Here is a 9191-nt window from a genome sequence, read left to right as displayed (position 1 = left end):
ATTAACTTATAACGGAACCTTTAATCATGTAAAAGTAACCTTTATCCAAATTGATTTCTTCATCAATTATCAATCTTACAAACCTTAAGAAACATTAATCTGCTTGATCAGGACAAATAATATTTCCCATGTTTGTACAATTTGTATTACTGAAATTGTAACAAGAAAATCAAGCTTGATTGGTAGCTAAGATCTTACGTCTCATTGACTTCGATCTTTGTGAGCAAAACAATACGGGTTCAATTCAATTAAATTATTGAGTTTTAATAAAACAACTAACGTATACAGAAACTACGATTCACACAGGGTAAATATTCATATATATATGTAGGAGAAAACAAATGTTACACTTTTAGGAATGAAGCGATGTCACTTCCTGGGGCAACACATTTATTTATCTGTATAAAACACAAAAAAATCACCGTTCAAACAAGGAGCACATTTCTCTGCACTTGCGCGCTTCATCTCGTACTGAATATTACTTCTATGCTCTTGTCCTGTGATACCTTTACAAATTATCATAAACAATCACATGTCTGATAGTGCAAATGTCTAAGCTGGTACGTAACACTAGGCGCATTACTCTTTATACAGTACTCAATTCTCAAGAAATACATGCCCTGAATACACAAACATTAAAATAGATCTAAACATGTGCTGTGCCCGCTATAAACGACATTAAAGGAAAGGTCTGATGAATACCATCATTAAAGTATTACAAACTTTCTTTTTAAAATGAATACAAGTGAATCATTAAACATAACCATGAAAATAGCATTTAGAATTAGTAACAGTAGATATTCAGATCTCAGTAATAGTTTAGTCTACATTCACATTACTCTAGCATTGATAACTGCACACATATTTTAATTCTCTTTCATATCACTGTTTTAATTATCTTTTAATCCGTTTTTACTCTTTCATGAAATAAGCTAATGAACTGAATATATCATGAACTATGTTTCAACCGTTTAACAGTTACTGTGTTCTCACTATAAACTCAGAAAATGATTAATAAAAGTGTTTTACCTCTGAATCTGACTGGAGTTCTTATTTAACAGTACTGAAATCGTTTTTACATGTAATGGCTGACGAAGTAATGGTAAATGAGGGTAACAGGTCTATGCACGGACCAATAACAGACACGTGTGCCTCGTTAACTCAGACTGCCCAGACACGTCAATACACACGACTTAATAATGTTCGTACACATCTATTTGGTTAATTATCCCTCGTCACGCACTCACATCTCGAGTATATATCTTTTTAAGCCTTTATTCCTCCGTTTTGTTCACATTAAGAGTTACTAATTTCCCTGTTGAGTTGTTAACACTATCGTCCACCATTTCACGCATGACAATCGTAATCACAGTAAAAACTCAGCTTTTCTTCACATCTCAGGCATGAACTACAGCTCTATAAGAATACAATACTGTTATGAATTTACCAGTAATAAGATTATTGTCAGCTTACCTGTATAAAACACAAAAAAATCACCGTTCAAACAAGGAGCACATTTCTCTGCACTTGCGCGCTTCATCTCGTACTGAATATTACTTCTATGCTGCTCGCTAGTCAGCCACTCATGCGCCATGCAACTCCCGGCTGCCCCCTGCTGACGACTCCGAGTTTCACCAAATTGAACACAATGCAATAAAGTAATACAGGTAACTAACAATAACTTTAACAGTTTGAAATTTAAAGGGGGGTGCACTTATATCTGTCCCGTTTTACATTCTCAGTGCTACACTCTCCCCCACAAAATTAAATGTCTCCTGACATTTCTGGGAACAAGTGAACATTTCTTTAGAACACCTCAGCCATCCAAGGCCTCCAGTAACCCTTAGTCTGAGTTACCTGGCTGTCTGTTACCTTACAGTCTCTTTTTATCAAGGACGGTTGACCCAATGTATCATAACTTAGTACAACAGGCTGATGTCTCAGTCTCTGGGGTCGCGGTCCTACCGCCTGTCGCTCTCCCAGCGTCCGAACCAGCGGGTCGGCCTCTGATTCAACATTCTCAGACCTGTCAGAACTCACATCAGGTCTCTGAGATTGTAGTGGCACATCCTCTTCGCTATGTAGTGGCACATCCTCTTCGCTATGTAGTGGCACATCCTCTTCGCTATGTAGTGGCACATCCTCTTCGCTATGTAGTGGCACATCCTCTTCGTGACGCTGAGGACTCTGCTGAGGCTGAAAAGGCTCTGCTAGAGGATTCAGTAAACCCTTTCTTTGCCGTCTCCCTCGGCCAGGTCTGAGATGCCACTGGTAGTTGCCACTGTATTCGTCGCTGGAGGTATCACTCTGCTCTAGCTGTTGCCGATGCTGTCGTTCTGGCTTGGTTCTTTCCTTTGGAAAGCCCTGGGAGTCCTTCTGTGGCTGACGAATCTCTGCTGGTGGCTGGTCAAGGGGAAGGAAATCACAGGGCAGCAGAAGATTTCTGTGAACCACTCTGTCTCTTCCTTTACCATTTTCTGGACTGATCTCATAAACTGGGCTGCCATCAGCTTTCCTCTCCTTCACCTTGTACACTTGGCCCTCCCAGTAGGACTGGATCTTTCCAGGACCCCCTCTGGGAGTGAGGTTTCTGAGGAGAACTCTGTCGCCGGGGTGAAGGTCTCTCCCCTGTACTTTTCTGTCGTAGAGGACTTTTCCCCGAACCGCCCCCTTGACAGCTGTTTTTGCCGCAATCTGGTATGCCTCTTGCATTCTCGTCTTCCAAAGACTCACATAGTCATCATAGGTGTCATGGGCCTCATCTTTTTCCAGATTGAATAAAAGATCAATAGGCAGGCGAGGAGAACGTCCAAAGGTAAGGAAATAAGGCGCGTAACCCGTTGCCTCATTCTTTGTGCAGTTGTACGCGTGGACAACTTTCGCGAGGGACTCCTTCCAATCCTCCTTCTCCTAGTCCTCCAAGGTACGCAGCATGGACAACAGGGTACGGTTAAACCTTTCCACCTGCCCGTTACCCTGGGGGTGATATGGTGTTGTGTGCGAGCCCTGGATGCCAGAGAGTTTTTTTAAGCTAGCCATCAGTCTGTTCTCAAACTCTTTGCCCATGTCGTGATGTAGTCTGCTTGGGAACCCGAACTTGAGTGCAAAGTCATTGAAAATCTTGTCAGCTACTGTTTTGGACGATTTATTCCTTGTCGCGTAGGCCTGCGCAAACCTCGTAAAATGGTCCATTACCACTAATATATACTCATAGCCATGCTTGCATTTCTCCAAATGCAGGAAGTCTATGGAGACGAGCTGGAAGGGATAAGTGGTCTGGATGGGCACCAGAGGTGCACGGCTCTGCTTACTCGGCTTCTTCTTCTTGAGACATTCACACACATTACTGACAAAATGTTCAACATCCTTGCTCATCTGTGGCCAGTAGAACCGTTCTCGAATCAGGTCAAGCGTCCTTTCGACCCCCAAGTGACCCATATCCTGGTGTAGTTCTTTGAAGACCAGCGGATGATAAGCTTTGGGGAGCAGCAGTTGTTCTCGACGGGAAGTTCTGCGGCGCAAGACACCATCTGGACCAACTTGAACCTTGAGCCATTGTTTCAGCAGTATGGCCACTGCAGGGTTCTCTGTTTTCACTTCAGTTCTACTCGGCCTCCTGCTCTGTGACTTGTACCAGAGGACTCTTGACAGGATTTCATCCTCCTCCTGTGCTTTGCGAATTTGATCTGCGGTGAGAGGTTGGCTGGTTTCACTGTCCTTCACCATGCTCAAAGCACTGACCTGAATCAACCCCACACCCCGGCAAGGGTTTCTCCTTTCCGTTATGACCCTCTCCATGGATGCATTGATTACATCTTGACTGGCCTCAGCCGTACAGCAACGCATGTAGTCCTCAATATCCAAGGGCATCCGTGACAACCCATCTGCATCGGAGTTGTTCTTGCCTGGGCGGTACCGGATGGTAAAGTTATAATCGGCCAACTCCGCCACCCATCTGTGTCCTGTTGCGTTGAGTTTTGCGGTGGTGAGTACATATGTTAGTGGGTTATTATCTGTATATACCACAAACGATGGGGCATGGTAAAGATAATCCCGGAAACGTTCACAGATGGCCCACTTCAACGCTAAAAACTCTAGCTTTCCAGAGTGCAGATGGTACCTCTTCTCTGCTGGACTCAGGGTGCGGGAGCCATAGGCGATCACTCTCATCTTCCCCTGCTGTCTCTGGTATAACACCGCTCCCAGACCAACTTGGGATGCGTCACAATGTAATACGAATGCCTGGGTGAAATCCGGATATCCAAGGACAGGGGGCTTTGTGAGTGCATCTATTAACTGGTTCAACACTTCCTGGTGAGAGTTGGTCCACTGTACAGGTGTCTGCGATGGTAAGTGACCCTTGTTTTTCTTTCCTGTTGTACGGGGCTTTTTCACAGTCGGGTCTGGAGTGCACTTCTCGGGGTTGGGGACAGTGAGTAAGTTATACAGCGGGTGGGCCACACGGGAGAAATTGGGGATGAAGGGTCTGTAGTAGGAGAGGAACCCAAGGATCTGGCGCACATCACCCACTGTGGCAGGGGTCTTCTCTTTTAACGCCTGCACCGGAGCCATCTCTGCAGGGTCCATTGTGTAACCCTCTCCTGTCACCAACTTGCCAAGAAACCTCACACTCGATCTAAACAGCTCACATTTCTTTGGGGTCAGCTTCACACCATGTTCCTTGTAACGCTGGAGAACAAGACGGATGTGCTCCAAGTGCTCCTTAAAACTCCTACTGTGTACCAGGTTGTCATCAAGGTATGGGAGGCAAATTGTGTCTCTCAGGTCTGCCAAACAGTGCTCCATACTCCTCTGAAACTCTGCGGGTGCCGAGCTCAGACCAAAGGGTATGCGCACCCATTCATAAAGCCCCCAGGGTGTGATGAAAGCTGTGAGAGGGCGGCTCTCCTCTTCCAGATAACCCTGGTGGTACGCTTTACCCTGGTCTAAGACCGAGAACCATGAGCTTCCACCCAAAGCATCCAACATATCCTGAATCCTCGGTATCGGATGGCGATCGGGGACTGACTTACGGTTGAGTTCTCTGAAGTCAACACAGAGACGAAGACTACCATCCTTCTTACGGACACACACCACTGGCGATGAATAAGGGGATCGAGAGTGTGTGATCCACCCTCTTCTCAATAGATCCTGCAAGTACTCCTTAACCTCATTGTGAAGAGGCTTTGGGACAGACATGTAGGTCTTTTGAACAGGGCTGGTATCTTGGAGGGTTATATGTATCTTGAGGGATGGTATACAGCCCACATCATCACTGTCAAAGGAAAAGGCTTCACATTCCTCCCTCAACACCCTCCTTACCGCCTCCTGCTGTCCTTCTGGGAGATGACAGAGATCTACAGGGGGGTCCCATGACATTGGTCTTCCTGCCTGCTTGTTATCTGGCTGTGTTCTACTTGCTTCTCTAGACTTTGTCTCTTCGTTGTCCTTCATTACGGCTGTCGTCTCATTCTCTGTTGTTCGCACAGGTGCTGTGTATACGGTCTTGATGGGCTCCAGGTGACCAATCATTCTGTGACGGTCGAGATAGATGGTGCGATCCGTAGTGTTGGTCATGGAGATGGGTATGTATGGCACTCTTTTTTCTGGGATCTGCACCAGTACATCATTGTATATCACGCCTTCTGGTGGGGGATTAAGCATGTCAGGTGAAAAGAACATCTTTTGGCCTTGGGCTCGTGAACTTACATGCGCTCTTATATAGACAGTGGTGACTTGTTTTGCTGGTATGGGTACTCTTTTTCCGCCAGTCCGAACTACTCCCGTCTCTGAATCAGCGTTCTGCATCAACTTCACCACACGATGAGCAGTCTTCACTGTTATCGCAAAAGCTTTACTCACTTTGTGTGCCAGGTGCTTCCTTTCACCTTCAGTGTCTTCCTCTTTTCTGTTGAGGATGGCCTCAATGACGTTGTAACCGATAATGGGGTCACTGGCAACTGCTGGGTCGCTTGACACTAGTACTGGCACTTGTAAATCATTTGTCTTGGTGTGGCCACTGCCTAGTCTGAAACTGACTTCAATCCAGCCGATATATGGAATGGGGGTGTCATTAGCAGCAAAGACTGTCAGTGTCTCATCCCCCAATAACTCTGAGATGGGTTTGACAACAGTGTGGGGTAGGTGGTTCAGTCGCCAGAGGTCATTCACAATGCTGGATTGTGCTCCCGTGTCCCACAGGGCTCTAACTGGGCAATTGTCCATAACGCAATCTACAATGCATCGGCTACCCACAAGGCTTATCAACTGTGGCTGGTGTCGAGGCGGTATGTAGTTAATCACACTTACAGCTGATGAGGCTCCAGCTGCTCTCTTTTCCAAGGCTGTTGTTGGTTGCATGACTGGGCTGGGTGGTGGCTGCTCGTTTCGGGGCAATTGGCTTTGGACTACTGCTGGCCCCACCTCAGCAGTCCCTGCCCGTTTCCCGACGTGGTTCTGCACCCGCGAGAGAAGTGGCCCTCCTGCCCACATTTGAAACAATGCGAACAGTTCTCACCTGTTCCTTCCTCCTTGCACTTTTTGCAGCCTCTCCCTCCCGGCTTCAGTCCATGAGGGCGGGGACTTGCTTCCATTACAGCCCGAAACATCTGCTGCATTTCCTTGCGAAGCTCTTCCATCATCTGCTGCGCGTTTATGCTGTCAGACTTAGTCTCATTCCGCTTTACTGTTTTAATTGACGCTGTTGAGTCGGACTCCATGTGTTTAGAGGGGCTCTGGCCAGCTGTGGATTTTACCTGAGAGTCTGCTTGAAGCTCTTGTACTTTGGGAGTTTTACCAGCAGTAGATCTTTTTCGTTTCTCTTGTCTCTCACTTTCGACTTTGGCCGCCTCATCCACTTGCTGTATCAGTTCCTCATCTGTTATGCTCACATCACTGAGATGGGGTAGAATTTGGAACTTTACAGAATCGCTCAACAGTCCAGTTTCGATCGAGCGGAGGAACTTGCGTTGAATGACAGCTCTGCTGTACTGCTCATCGGTGTCTTCGTTCGCGGCTTTCCACAACAGTTTCTCTTTCAGCTCGATCGCACGGAATACAAAGTTCAGGGCAGTCTCTTTGGGCTCTTGGGAGATGTTAAGAAGCTGGTGGTAAAGCTCTGTCGAACTGTCTACTCGATAGTGGCCCTTTAGGATGGTGAGGAGTGCACTGAGCGTCAGCCCACGCTTGATCTCTAACATGTCTCTCAACGGCAGTCCTGGACTGACAGCCCTGATTACAGCCTCAACCACTTCAGTCTGTGTGTGCCCCTTTTGTATTCCCAGCTCAATCTGGCGGACTAAACTGAGATACGACAATTTGTCCCTCTGACCACTCTCTCCAATTTGCCCACAAATTTTAAACTCCCTTCGCATCGTTACCTCCGGCAATGGGCTAACTGGCTCTAGCCGGCTCTTGAATGGTGAATCAGTCTTTAAAAGAGAGGTGTGTGGCGAGAAATCTTTTTTTAGTTCTTCTTTTGTAGCTGGCTTCTCTGATGGGTACACTTTATCTAACTGAATACGCCCCCTACTTTGTCTTTCAATGAATGATAATAAATCAACACAGTACTGTTCACCTTCATCTCCATCTAGTTTCTCTTCAAGCTCATCCAATTGACGCTCGGCCATCTTGATGAGCGCCCTCCGTGTCCTGCTGCGGGGCTCTCCACTGTCCAGGCTATCACAGTTCAGGTACCTGCAGACATCAATGAGAGAATCTTCCCCTAGCTGCCACAGAGCTGCACTCACTTTGTCACGTACATTCTGACTGGCGTCCATTTTGTTCAAGGTTCGACTCGTTGGGAAGGAGGGGGTTAATGGTGCTGGTCACTCTGTCGCCTCCTCCTGGCTGGCTCGCCAAAATATGTTACACTTTTAGGAATGAAGCGATGTCACTTCCTGGGGCAACACATTTATTTATCTGTTTAAAACACAAAAAAATCACCGTTCAAACAAGGAGCACATTTCTCTGCACTTGCGCGCTTCATCTCGTACTGAATATTACTTCTATGCTCTTGTCCTGTGATACCTTTACAAATTATCATAAACAATCACATGTCTGATAGTGCAAATGTCTAAGCTGGTACGTAACACTAGGCGCATTACTCTTTATACAGTACTCAATTCTCAAGAAATACATGCCCTGAATACACAAACATTAAAATAGATCTAAACATGTGCTGTGCCCGCTATAAACGACATTAAAGGAAAGGTCTGATGAATACCATCATTAAAGTATTACAAACTTTCTTTTTAAAATGAATACAAGTGAATCATTAAACATAACCATGAAAATAGCATTTAGAATTAGTAACAGTAGATATTCAGATCTCAGTAATAGTTTAGTCTACATTCACATTACTCTAGCATTGATAACTGCACACATATTTTAATTCTCTTTCATATCACTGTTTTAATTATCTTTTAATCCGTTTTTACTCTTTCATGAAATAAGCTAATGAACTGAATATATCATGAACTATGTTTCAACCGTTTAACAGTTACTGTGTTCTCACTATAAACTCAGAAAATGATTAATAAAAGTGTTTTACCTCTGAATCTGACTGGAGTTCTTATTTAACAGTACTGAAATCGTTTTTACATGTAATGGCTGACGAAGTAATGGTAAATGAGGGTAACAGGTCTATGCACGGACCAATAACAGACACGTGTGCCTCGTTAACTCAGACTGCCCAGACACGTCAATACACACGACTTAATAATGTTCGTACACATCTATTTGGTTAATTATCCCTCGTCACGCACTCACATCTCGAGTATATATATTTTTAAGCCTTTATTCCTCCGTTTTGTTCACATTAAGAGTTACTAATTTCCCCGTTGAGTTGTTAACACTATCGTCCACCATTTCACGCATGACAATCGTAATCACAGTAAAAACTCAGCTTTTCTTCACATCTCAGGCATGAACTACAGCTCTATAAGAATACAATACTGTTATGAATTTACCAGTAATAAGATTATTGTCAGCTTACCTGTATAAAACACAAAAAAATCACCGTTCAAACAAGGAGCACATTTCTCTGCACTTGCGCGCTTCATCTCGTACTGAATATTACTTCTATGCTGCTCGCTAGTCAGCCACTCATGCGCCATGCAACTCCCGGCTGCCCCCTGCTGACGACTCCGAGTTTCACCAAATTGAACACAATGCAATAAAGTAATACAGGT

The sequence above is a fragment of the Gobio gobio genome (genome assembly GCF_949357685.1).
Source record: "Gobio gobio genome assembly, chromosome: 3".
NCBI lineage: Eukaryota > Metazoa > Chordata > Actinopteri > Cypriniformes > Gobionidae > Gobio > Gobio gobio.
This window is presented reverse-complemented; position numbering follows the sequence as displayed.